At 28.7% G+C, this 13,325-nt stretch overlaps 2 pseudogenes; one reads left to right on the forward strand and one right to left on the reverse strand.

Moving 5' to 3' along the window:
- The first annotated feature begins 742 nt into the window (after positions 1–742).
- On the forward strand, positions 743–10,504 carry LOC124555438 (annotated as a pseudogene).
- On the reverse strand, positions 2,078–2,889 carry LOC124555440 (annotated as a pseudogene).
- Positions 10,505–13,325: the final 2,821 nt, after the last annotated feature.

The following is a 13,325-nucleotide window of genomic DNA, read 5'->3' on the forward strand; positions in this document are numbered from 1 at the left end:
CTGTTTATCAAAAACATGTCCTCTCGAAAATACTTTGAGGTCTGGCCTGCTCACTGAGCGGATTTTTAAAGAGCCGCGGTATTTTGACCGTGCAAAGGTAGCATAATCATTAGTCTCTTAATTAGTCGCTGGAATGAATGGCTTGACGAGAAATCAACTGTCTCTTAATAGATTTTTGAATTTAACTTTTGAGTCAAAAGGCTTAAATTTTTCTTTAGGACGAGAAGACGCTATAGAGCTTAACATTTTATTTTTATATAGTTTTTTGTTTGTCTTTCTATATTTAATGATGATGTTTTGTTGGGGTGACATGAAGAATAAATAAACTCTTCATTATTATATCATTTATTTATGTTTGTTGATTTGATCCATAATTTATGATCATAAGATTAAGTTACCTTAGGGATAACAGCGTAATTGTTTTTGCGAGCTCATATCGACAAAGCAGATTGCGACCTCGATGTTGGATTAAGAAAAATTTTGGGTGCAGTAGCCCAGTAATTAGGTCTGTTCGACCTTTAAATTCTTACATGATCTGAGTTCAGACCGGCGTGAGCCAGGTCGGTTTCAATCCTAAGATTATTAATTCATATTAGTACGAAAGGACCATATGGTTGAAATATTTTTTATTTTATTGATTAATATTAATTAGATTACTATTTTGACAGATTAATGTGTTGTATTTAGAATTCATTTATGTAGATTGTTTCTACAAATAGTATTGATACTTTATGATTTATTTATGTTTATTTTGAATTTTCTTTTATTAGCTATTTGTGTTTTAATTAGTGTTGCTTTTTTAACTTTATTAGAGCGTAAGGTTTTAGGTTACATCCAAATTCGAAAGGGTCCAAATAAAGTAGGGTTTGCAGGAATTCCTCAACCCTTTAGTGATGCTATTAAGTTAATTTGTAAGGAGCAGCCAATTCCTATTATATCTAATTATTTACTTTATTATTTTTCTCCTGTCTTTAATTTAATAATTTCTTTGGATGTTTGAGTGATTTTCCCTTACTTAACTTATATATGTTCTTTTTCTTATGGATTTTTGTTTTTTTTATGTTGTACTAGATTAGGTGTCTATACTGTTATAATTGCTGGTTGGTCTTCTAATTCAAATTATTCTTTACTAGGTTCTCTTCGTTCTGTTGCTCAAACAATTTCATACGAAGTTAGTTTGGCTTTAATTTTTATATCTTTAATTATTTTAATTGGTAGTTTTAACCTGTTTGATTTTATAAATTATCAGCTTTATTGTTGATTTATTATTATTTCTTTTCCTTTAGCTTTAGCTTCTTTTGCTTCTTGTTTAGCTGAAACTAACCATACTCCTTTTGACTTTGCCGAAGGTGAATCTGAGTTAGTTTCAGGTTTTAATATTGAATATGGTGCAGGCGGGTTTACTTTAATTTTTGTAGCTGAGTATACTACAATTGTTTTTATAAGAGTATTATTAGCTTTAATTTTTTTAGGTGGTGATTTTTATTCTTTTATATTTTTTATTAAGCTTGCTGTTATGTCCTTTGGTTTTATTTGAGTTCGGGGGACATTAGCACGTTTTCGTTATGATAAGTTAATGTACTTAGCTTGAAAAAGTTTCTGGCCTTTATCTTTGAATTTTTTTATTTTCTCTGTTGGTTTAAAGATTTTATTTATTTCATTTATTTAGTGAAATTTTTTATAAAAGTTAATAGAAAAGTTAAACTTCTAGTTTTATGTTTTCAAAACATATGCTTTTCCTAAGCTAATTAACTTATTATTCCTTAATTAGTTTGTCTCATGCATTTGCAACATGTACATTAATTAAGAAGTATGTAAAGTAGATAATTGTTAAGATTTGTCCTGTTATAATATAAGGTTCTTCAACAGGTCGTTTACCAATTCATGTTAATAAGCATACAACAACTACTATAATTCAGAACAAAATCTGATTAATAGGATAGAATTGAATACCTCGGAATGGTGTTTTATTATAAAATGGTAAAATTATTAAGATTCTAATTGATAAGAATAATGCAATAACACCTCCTAGCTTATTAGGCATTGATCGTAGAATTGCATATGCAAATAAGAAATATCATTCTGGTTGAATATGAACTGGGGTTGCTAATGGGTTAGCAGGTACAAAATTATCTGGATCCCCTAGGAGGTAAGGATTAATCAAGCACAATATAATTAATAATGATGTTATTAATACAAATGTAATAGAATCCTTGAAAGTAAAGTATGGGTGAAATGGAATTTTTTCAATATCTCCATTTATGCCTAAGGGGTTATTAGACCCTGTTTGGTAAAGGAAGAATAAATGAATTGCTGCCATTGCAGCAATAATAAACGGTAGTACAAAATGGAATGTTAAGAATCGATTTAATGTTGCGTTATCAACAGCAAACCCTCCCCATACTCATTGAACTAAACCTGTTCCTAAATATAGAATTGCTGATAATAAATTAGTAATTACTGTCGCACCTCAAAATGATATTTGACCTCAAGGTATCCTATAAATGCAGTTGCTATAAGTAAGAATAGGATTACTGTACCAATTATTCAGGTGTGTATGAATATGTAAGATCCGTAGTAAATTCCTCGTCCTACATGTAAATAAATACAAATAAAAAATATAGCAGCTCCATTTGCATATAAGGTTCGAATAATTCAACCATTATTTACGTCTCGGCAGATGTGAACTACACTACTAAATTCTATTTCAATACTTGATGTATAATGTATAGCTAAAAGTAGTCCAGTTACAATTTGAATTACCAAACATAACCCTAGTAGGGACCCAAAATTTCATCAAAATGAAATATTTGTTGGTGCAGGTAAATCAACTAAAGAGTTATTAATGATCTTAATTAAAGGATGTCTTAATCGTAAGGGTTTATTCATTAGTAAATTATCTTATTTTACGAATAGGCCCCTGGTTAATATTAGTGATTTTAACAACTGCTAATAGTGCTAAAAATAAATAAATTATTATTATTATTGTGATAATGAATGTTGGTCTATTATATAGTTTTTCTAAAGATATTGTTATTTCTTGATAATTGATTGAATTATCAATATTTATAGTTTCAGTATTCTTGAAAAAGTCTACAAATATTGTTATATCTAAAATAATTTATGTTGATATAATAAATACTCATATTGTAAAGGTAATAATTATCGTAATTGATATAGGTTGAAATATTTCGTTTGGTGCAATTCTCGTAGTATACATAAATAGAACTAATATACCACCAAGAAACGTTAAAAATAAAATATATGATAATCAATATCTTTCCATTATTGTTCCTGTTATTAGTCCAACTGGAAAAGTTTGTAGGATAATGAAAAGCATTATTGATATTGGGTGTCTTAATTTAATAAAATTAATATTTATTAGGTTTGATAGCGATATAATTATTATTTTGATCATTTCAGGGGTTAGTTTATTAAAAATATTGGTTTTGGGGACCGATGATGGAAAGCTTTTTCACCTCTGAAGTTTTAAAAGTGGGGGCTGGACTTCTTTCCGGTTTTCAAGACCGGTTTTTTTTTAAACTATTAAAACTAATGTTTATATTCTCTGTCTTTACTTCTTTATTGGTTTATTTTGCTGGTGTTTCTGTTTTTTCTTCTAAACGTAAGCATTTATTAATGATTCTTTTGAGATTAGAATATATTGTTCTTTCTTTATTTATATTAGTTATTGTTTTTCTTATTGAGTTTGATTATGATTATTTTTTTCCTGTTATTTTTTGGTTTTTTCTGTTTGTGAAGGTGCTTTAGGTCTTAGTATTTTAGTTTCAATAATTCGTTCTCATGGGAATGATTTTTTAGTTCTTTTGGTTTATCTTTATGTTAAAGTATTTATTTATAACTATTTTTTTGATCCCTCTTTGTTTGGTTAATAATTGTTTATGGTTGGTTCATTCTTTAATATTTCTGTCTAGTTTTGTATTTATGATTTGTGTTTATTCATACGCAGATTTGAAAATAATTAGATATAAATTTGGTATTGATTATTTTTCTTTTAGTTTGATTTCGCTTAGTTTTTGAATTTGTTCTTTAAGAATTACTGCTAGAGGTTCAGTTTATTTAAGTTCTTATCATTCTAATTTTTTTGTCTTTTTGGTCTTAATTTTAATGATTATGCTTTATTGTTCATTTGCTAGATTGAGTCTTCTTTCTTTTTATATTTTTTTGGAGCCTAGATTAGTTCCTACTTTACTTTTGATTTTGTGTTGAGGCTATCAACCTGAACGTTTACAGGCTGACGTTTATTTAATTTTTTATACTCTGGTTGCTAGATTGCCTTTATTATTAGTGTTATTTAGGGTTTATGATTTTTCTAATACTTTATATTTTCCTTTATTGGTTGATTTTGGATCTTATTATTTTATATTTATGTGTTTATAATTCTTGCTTTTTTTAGTTAAGATGCCAATATTTTTGGTTCATTTATGGCTTCCTAAGGCTCATTTTGAGGCCCCTATTTCAGGTAGAATGATTCTTGTTGGTGTTTCATTAAAGTTAGGTGGTTATGGTATTTTTCGTGTTATGAAGGATATTTCTTAGTTGGGTTTAAAGTTTAATTATTTTTGATTGTCTGTCGGTTTATCTGGTGGGGTTATTGTTAGATTTATTTGTTTTCGTCAGGTTGATTTAAAGTCTTTAATTGCATATTCTTCTGTTGCTCATATAAGAATGGTTATTGGAGGATTGATGACTATGAATTGATGAGGTTGTATAGGTTCCCTTTCTTTAATGGTTGGTCATGGTTTGTGTTCTTCTGGTTTATTTTGTTTATCTAATATTATTTATGAACGTTTAGGTAGACAAAGACTATTAATAAACAAGGCTATAATTAACTTGATACCAAGAATGGCTTTATGATGATTCCTTTTGGGATCGTCTAATATAGCTGCTCCTCCTTCTTTAAATTTGGTAGGTGAACTTAGATTATTAAATAGAATTATGTCTTGATCTTCTTTTAGATTTTTTGCTTTAATTTTTTTGTATTTTTTTTAGAGGTGTTTATACTCTATACATGTATTCTTATTCTCAGCATGGTAATTACTATTCTGGTGTTTATACTTGTTCTCTTGGTTATTTTCGTGAATATCATCTTTTACTTTTACATTGATTGCCTTTAAATATTCTTTGTTTAAAGGGTGAGTATTTTTTTGTTTAGGTTGCTTAAGTATTTTAATTAAAAATGTTGTTTTGTGGTATGAATGATATGAATTTTTCAACTTAGGCCATGAATTTATTTTCTATTTGTTCTTTGAGTTTTTTTCTTTATTTTTTTCTAGAACTATAATTTTTATTTTGGGTATTTATTATTTAATAATTGATTATAGGGTTTTTGTTGAATGAGAACTTTTTAATTTAAATGGTTCTATGGTTGTTATGACTCTAATTTTGGATTGAATGTCTCTTATTTTTATGTCTTTTGTTATATATATTTCTTCTTTGGTTATTTATTACAGAGAGGATTATATATCGGGAGAAAAAAATATAAATTGTTTTATTGTTATTATTTTAATGTTTATTCTTTCTATGTGTTTTTTAATTATTAGTCCTAATTTGATTAGAATTTTATTAGGATGGAATGGTTTGGGTTTAGTTTCTTATTGTTTAGTTATTTACTACAAAAATGTAAAATCTTATAGTGCGGGTATGTTAACTGCACTTTCTAATCGTATTGGTGATGTTGCTATTTTAATTTCTATTGCTTGAATATTGAATTTTGGTGGTTGAAATTATATTTATTATTATGATTTTATTTCTAATTCTTTTGAAATAATGCTTATTGCTATATTAATTGTTTTAGCAGCTATAACTAAAAGAGTTCAAATTCCCTTTTCTTCTTGACTTCCTGCTGCTATGGCTGCTCCTACTCCTGTTTCTGCTTTGGTTCATTCTTCTACTCTTGTTACTGCTGGGGTTTATTTATTAATTCGTTTCAGACCAATATTAGATACTTATAATTGTGGTTGATTCTTACTTTTAATTGGTTGTATAACTATATTTATGGCTGGTTTGGGAGCTAATTTTGAATTTGATTTGAAAAAAATTATTGCTCTTTCTACTTTAAGACAACTTGGTTAAATAATAAGAATTTTGGCTATGGGTTATCCAAAACTTGCATTTTTTCATTTATTAGCTCATGCTTTATTTAAGGTGTTATTGTTTATGTGTGCAGGTTCAATAATTCGTATTTTAAAGGATACTCAGGATATTCGTTTTATAGGTTTTATACCTTTAACTTCAGTTTGTTTTAATTTTTCTAGATTGTCTTTGTGTGGTGTACCCTTTTTAGCTGGGTTTTATTCAAAGGATTTTATTCTTGAAATGGTTTGTTTAAGATGAATTAATTGTTTGATTTTTTTTCTTTATTTCTTTTCTACAGGTTTAACTGCTTCTTATTCTTTTCGTCTTTTTTATTATTCAATATCTGGTGATAATAATTTTTATTCTAGATTTTCTTTTGATGATAAGGGTTATTATATTTCGTTTCGTATAATTGGTTTATTGTTTGTTGCTGTTTTTGGTGGTAGCCTTTTGTCTTGATTAATTTTCCCTGTTCCTCATGTGATTGCCTTGCCTTATTATTTAAAATTTTTAACTATTAATGTAGTTGTTTTAGGCGCTTATCTGGGTTATCTTATTTCTAATTTTGATTTTTCTCAAAATTTATTTTCTTTAAGTATACTTTCTTTTGTCAGATTTGTTGGTTCTATGTAGTTTATACCCTTTCTTTCAACTAAGTTTATTAGATATATTCCTTTAAAATTGGGTTATTACTCATCTAAATCATTTGATTATGGTTGAGTTGAATTATTTGGTGGTCAAGGTTTATATAGACTATTTATTTATTTAATTGGTTATATAAAAGGTTGATATGATTCTAATTTTAAGATCTATCTTTTAACTTTTATTTTTTAAATATTTATTTTGGTGATATTGTTTTTCGTTTACTTAAATAGCTTATAATTAGAGCGTGACACTGAAGATGTTAATGAAATATTTTTACTTTTAGGTATTTATAAATATACATATATTATTTTTACAGTGAAAATGTAATGTTTTATTTAAACTATATAAATTTTAGAAATGTTAACGGAGTTTAACCGCTAATATAAAAAGTTAGCAGCTTTCAAATTGGCTTTACATTTCCTTAATTGGAACTTTATAGTTCAATTATATTATTAACAGTAATACGCCTCTTTTTGGCTTCAATTAATAACAATTAGGGTATTTTATTTACCAACCTTCCAGGTTGAAACTGACTGCAATACTTCGCTTCTTATTCTATTTAAGGTTGATTGATTATATTAACACTTTTTGAATGCAGCCCAAATGTTATAGTTAACTACAACCCTTTATTCTGCTCATTGTAAGGCTCCTTGATTTCATTCATAGTATAGTCCACCTAGTAATACTATGATAAAAAATATTGTTGATACCGTTCAGATTATAATGTCTGAAGTTTTAAAAATAATTACAATTGGAAGGATTAGTGCGATTTCTACATTAAAAATTTAGAAAATTACTGCAATTAAGAAGAATCAAAGTGAGAATGTTATTCATGCTGATCTTTTTGGGTCAAATCCGCACTCAAATGGTGATCTTTTTTCTCGGTCATTAATTAATTTTTTTGATAATGTTGTTGCAAGGATTATAACAATTATTAGAATAATAAATCTAATAAAAATACTTGTAGATAAAATTAGGATTGCTTTTCTTGATTTATATCAAGCTTTTTGATTGGAAGTCAAATGTACTATTTATACTAGAAAAACACTTATCTACCTCATCAATAAATAGAGATGCATAAGAATAATCAATCTACATCTACAAAGTGTCAGTATCATGCTGCTGCTTCTAATCCAAAGTGGTGTCTTGGTGAGAATTGGTTTATTGAATGTCGAAGTAGACATGTTGATAAGAAAATTGTTCCGATAATTACATGTAGACCATGGAATCCTGTTGCAACAAAGAATGTTGATCCATAAACTGCGTCTGCAATGGTGAAGGGTGCTTCTCAATATTCGTATGCTTGAAGTATAGTGAAGTATAGTCCTAGTAATACTGTGAAGAGTAGTCTTTGTAATGCTTGGGTATGATTAGATTCTATTAAACTATGATGTGCTCATGTTACTGTCACTCCTGATGCCAAAAGAATAGCTGTATTAAAGATTGGAATTTGTATAGGATTAAAAGGTTGGTTTCCTATTGGGGGTCATAGCATTCCTAGTTCAATAGTAGGTGCTAGTCTTCTTCTAAAAAAAGCTCAGAAAAATGAAACAAGGAATAGTACTTCTGATGCAATAAATAAAATTATTCCTCATCGAAATCCAATTGATACAAATCCCATATGTAGCCCTTGATATGTCCCTTCTCGTACCACATCTCGTCATCATTGGATTATAGTTAGTAGGATAATTCCAAATCCGATTATAAATAAGTTAATGTTAAATAGGTGAAATCATTTTGCTAATCCGGATACTAGAACTATTGCTCCAATTGCTCCTGTTAATGGTCAAGGTCTGTAATCTACTAAGTGGAATGGGTGGTGTGAGTGAGTTGCTAACATAGGTTTAGTATACTTCTCTAGAATATAAAGTTCTTAAAATTGAGAAAACATAAGCTTGAATTATTGCTACTGCTGATTCTAGGATTAATAGAAGTATTTGTCCAATAATTAATAGTGAAATTAAGTTTATTGCTATAGATGGTCCTGTATTTCCTAGTAATGTTAATAGTAAGTGTCCTGCAATTATATTTGCTGCTAGTCGTACTGCTAGCGTACCTGGTCGAATGACATTTCTAATTGTTTCAATTAATACTATAAATGATATTAATGCAGCTGGTGTTCCTTGAGGGACAAGGTGTGTAAATATGTGATTGGTATGGTTAATTCATCCAAATAACATAAATCTTAGTCATATAGGTAGAGCGATTGCAAATGTTAATGCTAAATGTCTTGTTCTAGTAAAGATGTAAGGGAATAATCCTATAAAACTATTAAATAGTATTATAATAAAAATTGAAATAAAGATGAATGTTGTTCCATTAAATGATTTTGGTCCTAGTAATGTTTTAAATTCATTGTGTAAGGTTAAGTTTAGTTTATTTCAAATAATATTAATTTGTGATGGTGTAAGTCAAAACATTGATGGGATTAATAATAGTCCTAAGAATGTTCTAGTTCAATTTCATGATAAATTGAAGATATTAGTTGATGGATCAAATGTTGAAAATAAGTTTGTTATCATTTTCAATTCAAGTTTTTTATATCAATTGTTCTTTTTTCTGCTCTTTTAATAAGATTTGGTTGAAATGAGAAAAAGTTTATTTGATTAAATAAATTTAATGTAGCCGAAAATATAATGAATAGGGGGAATCATATGAGAGGGGATATTTGAGAGATTTGGATTAAATTTCCCCATCAGAAGTAGTCGTTAAATTACTATTTTTTGGTTTAAGAGACCATTACTTACTTTCAGTCATCTGATGTATTTCAAGGTGTACCAATTATTTAGTTATTTTAGATTGACACTCTAATGTTATGCAATTTAACTAACACCTTAGATTATCTTAGATAATCACTTGATAAATAAGTTTACTGAAGTTCTTTCGATTACAATTGGTATGAATCTGTGGTTTGCTCCACAGATTTCTGAGCATTGTCCAAAGAACAGTCCAGGTCGGTTTATTGTAAATGTTCCTTGGTTTAGTCGACCTGTCGTTGCAGGTACTGCTCATGAGTGTAGAACATCTGATGCTCTTGTTAATACTCGTACTTCCGTATTTATTGGTAGAATCATTCGGTTATCTACATCTGGAAGTCGAAATCCGTCGTTTTCTAGGTCTTGTTCTGGTGTTATATAAGTGTCAAATTTTATGTCTATAAAGTCTGAATATGCGTATCTTTAGTACCATTGTCGTCCAATTGTTGTAATTGTGATTATTGCATCTACTGAATCATCAAGTAATTATAGTAGTCGTAATGATGGTAGTGCAATAAAAATTAGTGTAATTGGTGGTAATGCTGGTCAGATTGTTTGAATTAAATGTCCATGAAGTATGTTTCAGTTTGTATAGGCAATGAATAATATATAGCTTAGGGCATAACCTACAATTACTGTAATTAATAATAATACGACCATAGTATGATCATGGAAGAATGGAAGGGATAAATTTGATCATGTCGCCATTAATGAATTTTTCTAATAAAAGGTCAAACCTTTATTTGTAGAGCTTAAATCTACTGCACTAATCTGCCATATTAGAATCTAGAAATTAATGGTAGTTCTGAGTAACTGTGTTCTGCAGGCAGGTTATTTTGTAGTCATTCTGTTGATCTTCTTATATTAGCTCTAAATATGATTGCTCGGTTTGTAACCGTTCTTTCTCATATTATTACAATGAATATAATAATTCCTACAATAGAAATTGTAGACCCAATTCTTGAAACTACATTTCATGATGTATATGCATCTGGATAGTCTGAATATCGTCGTGGTATTCCTGCTAACCCTAAGAAGTGTTGAGGGAAGAATGTTAAGTTTACTCCAATAAATATAATTGTAAATTGGATTTTTAATCATGTATTATTTATAGTTAATCCTGTAAATAGCGCGTATCATTGAATAACACCTCCTATGATTGCGAATACTGCTCCTATGGATAATACATAATGGAAGTGGGCTACTACATAATATGTATCATGTAATACGATGTCAAGTGATGAGTTTGCTAATACTAATCCTGTTAGTCCACCAATTGTGAATAGAAAAATAAATCCTAAAGCTCATAATAGTGGTGGATTGAATTTGAATTTAGTTCCATATAGTGTAGCTAATCATCTGAATACCTTAATTCCTGAAGGTACAGCAATAATTATTGTTGCTGATGTAAAGTATGCTTGTGTGTCAACATCTATTTCTACTGTGAATATGTGATGTGCTCATACAATAAATCCTATTAGTCCAATTGATAATATAGCATAAATTATACCTAATGTTCCAAATGATTCAATTTTTCCTCTTTCTTGACATACAGTGTGAGAGATAATTCTAAATCCTGGTAGAATTAAAATGTAAACTTCTGGGTGTCCTAAGAATCAAAATAGGTGTTGATATAGAATTGGGTCACCTCCTCCTGCAGGGTCAAAGAATGATATATTTAAATTTCGATCTGTTAATAGTATAGTAATAGCTCCTGCTAATACTGGAAGCGATAGAAGGAGGAGAAGGGCTGTAATAGCTACAGAAAACACAAATAAAGGTGTTTGATCTAGAGTTATACTTTCTGATCGTATATTAATTGCTGTTGTAACGGAGTTTACTGCACCAAGAATAGATGATACACCTGCTAAGTGAAGTGAAAAAATAGCTAGGTCTACAGATGCACCTCCATGTGCGATAGCTTCTGCAAGAGGAGGGTAAACCGTTCATCCTGTACCAGCACCGTTATCTACTATAGAAGATGTAAGAAGAAGGGTTAATGAAGGCGGTAGTAATCAAAAACTTATATTATTTATTCGTGGAAACGCTATATCTGGTGCACCAATTATTAATGGTACGAGTCAATTACCAAATCCACCAATTATAATAGGTATTACTATAAAAAAAATTATTACAAATGCGTGGGCTGTAATAATAACATTATAAATTTGGTCATCTCCAATTAGAGATCCTGGTTGACCAAGTTCAGCACGAATAAGCATTCTTACTGATGTTCCCACTATTCCTGCTCATGCTCCAAATAAGAAGTATAAAGTACCAATATCCTTATGGTTTGTTGAGAATAATCATTTTTGCAGTAAGATGGCTGAATTTAAGGTGGTAGCCTGTAAATCTACTTATTAGATGTTTCTCTCTTACCATGTTTTAGGCCTTATATTCAATTATGATTCTAGACTGCAATTCTAGAGGTGTAAAATTTTACTAAGGTTTAAAAGATTATTCTTTTAATTATAACTTTGAAGATTATTAGTTTAATTAACTTAAGTCCTTAGTATAATGAGATTAAGGTTGATGTTGAGATTAATCCTATTTTTGAAATTATTACTGTTATAGGATGAATAATTCTCGATTTTTGAGACATTTTTTTTTATAGATCTTGAATTTTCTGTGTATGACATAATTAGGGCTGAGAATCTAATACGTATATAATAATAAAGTGTAATTGTCGTTAATACAACCATAATGGTTATAATAGTTGTTATGTTATTTTCTATTAATGATTGTATTACAAATCATGTTGGTATAAATCCAAGGAATGGTTGTAAACCACCTACGGATAGGAGAGATAAAAATATTATGAATTTAATTTCAGTTTTTATATTTCTGGCTGAATAAATTTGGTTTATAAAAAATAGATTTATTTGCTTAAATAATAAGACCATAATTAATCTTAATAGTGAGTAAATAATAAAGTATAGTTCTCAGATGTTTTCTCTAACTGTTAGGGATCTAATTATTCACCCTAAAAGTCTAATTGACGAATATGCTAGAAGTTGTCGTAGCGATGGTTGATTTAAACCACCTATTGCCCCAATAATAATTCTTAGAATGATAATTGTTCAAATGAAAGTTCTTAGTTGAATACAATAAGATAATAGCATTATTGGGGCAATTTTTTGTCATGTTATTAGTGTTAAACAGTTATTTCATCTCGAAGCTCCTATTACTTCTGGAAATCAGAAATGAAAGGGTGCAGCCCCAATCTTTAATAATAATCTAGATCTAATTATTATTGATGGAATAAATTCCGTTTCTCATCCTATTGGATACATTATTTGAATCAGCAAAATTGAAAATAATAGTATTGTCGATGCTATTGCTTGGACAATAAAATATCTAATTGATGACTCATTTATTATTATATTTTTATTTCTTGTTAGGAGCGGAATAAATGAAAGTAAGTTGATCTCAAGTCTCATTGATACTCCAAATCAGGAGTTTGATGAAATAGACGGTATCGTTTCTATCATTAATGTTGATAGGAAGAGAAGATTTGAAGAGTTGTTGGTCATTAAAAAGGAGAGGATTGATACCTCTATAAATAGGGTATGAAGCCATTAGCTTATTTAGCTTACCTTTTTACATTAAGGTGGATGATGCACACTAGTTTATTTAAACTAAAGGAGGTAGTTTAATTCTGTCTTATGTAATTTTTAATGTAGCTAATTTTTATTTACTTGATTTACCCTATCAAGGTAGCCCTTTAATCAGGCACTTCATTTCTATTTAAAATATAAATTAAAATTTTTTAAAAAATTTTGTTAATTTATTATTTTGGTTATTTCTAATTAATTTATCACGATT

Source organism: Schistocerca americana, chromosome X (assembly GCF_021461395.2).
Source record: "Schistocerca americana isolate TAMUIC-IGC-003095 chromosome X, iqSchAmer2.1, whole genome shotgun sequence".
NCBI classification, from domain to species: Eukaryota; Metazoa; Arthropoda; class Insecta; order Orthoptera; family Acrididae; genus Schistocerca; species Schistocerca americana.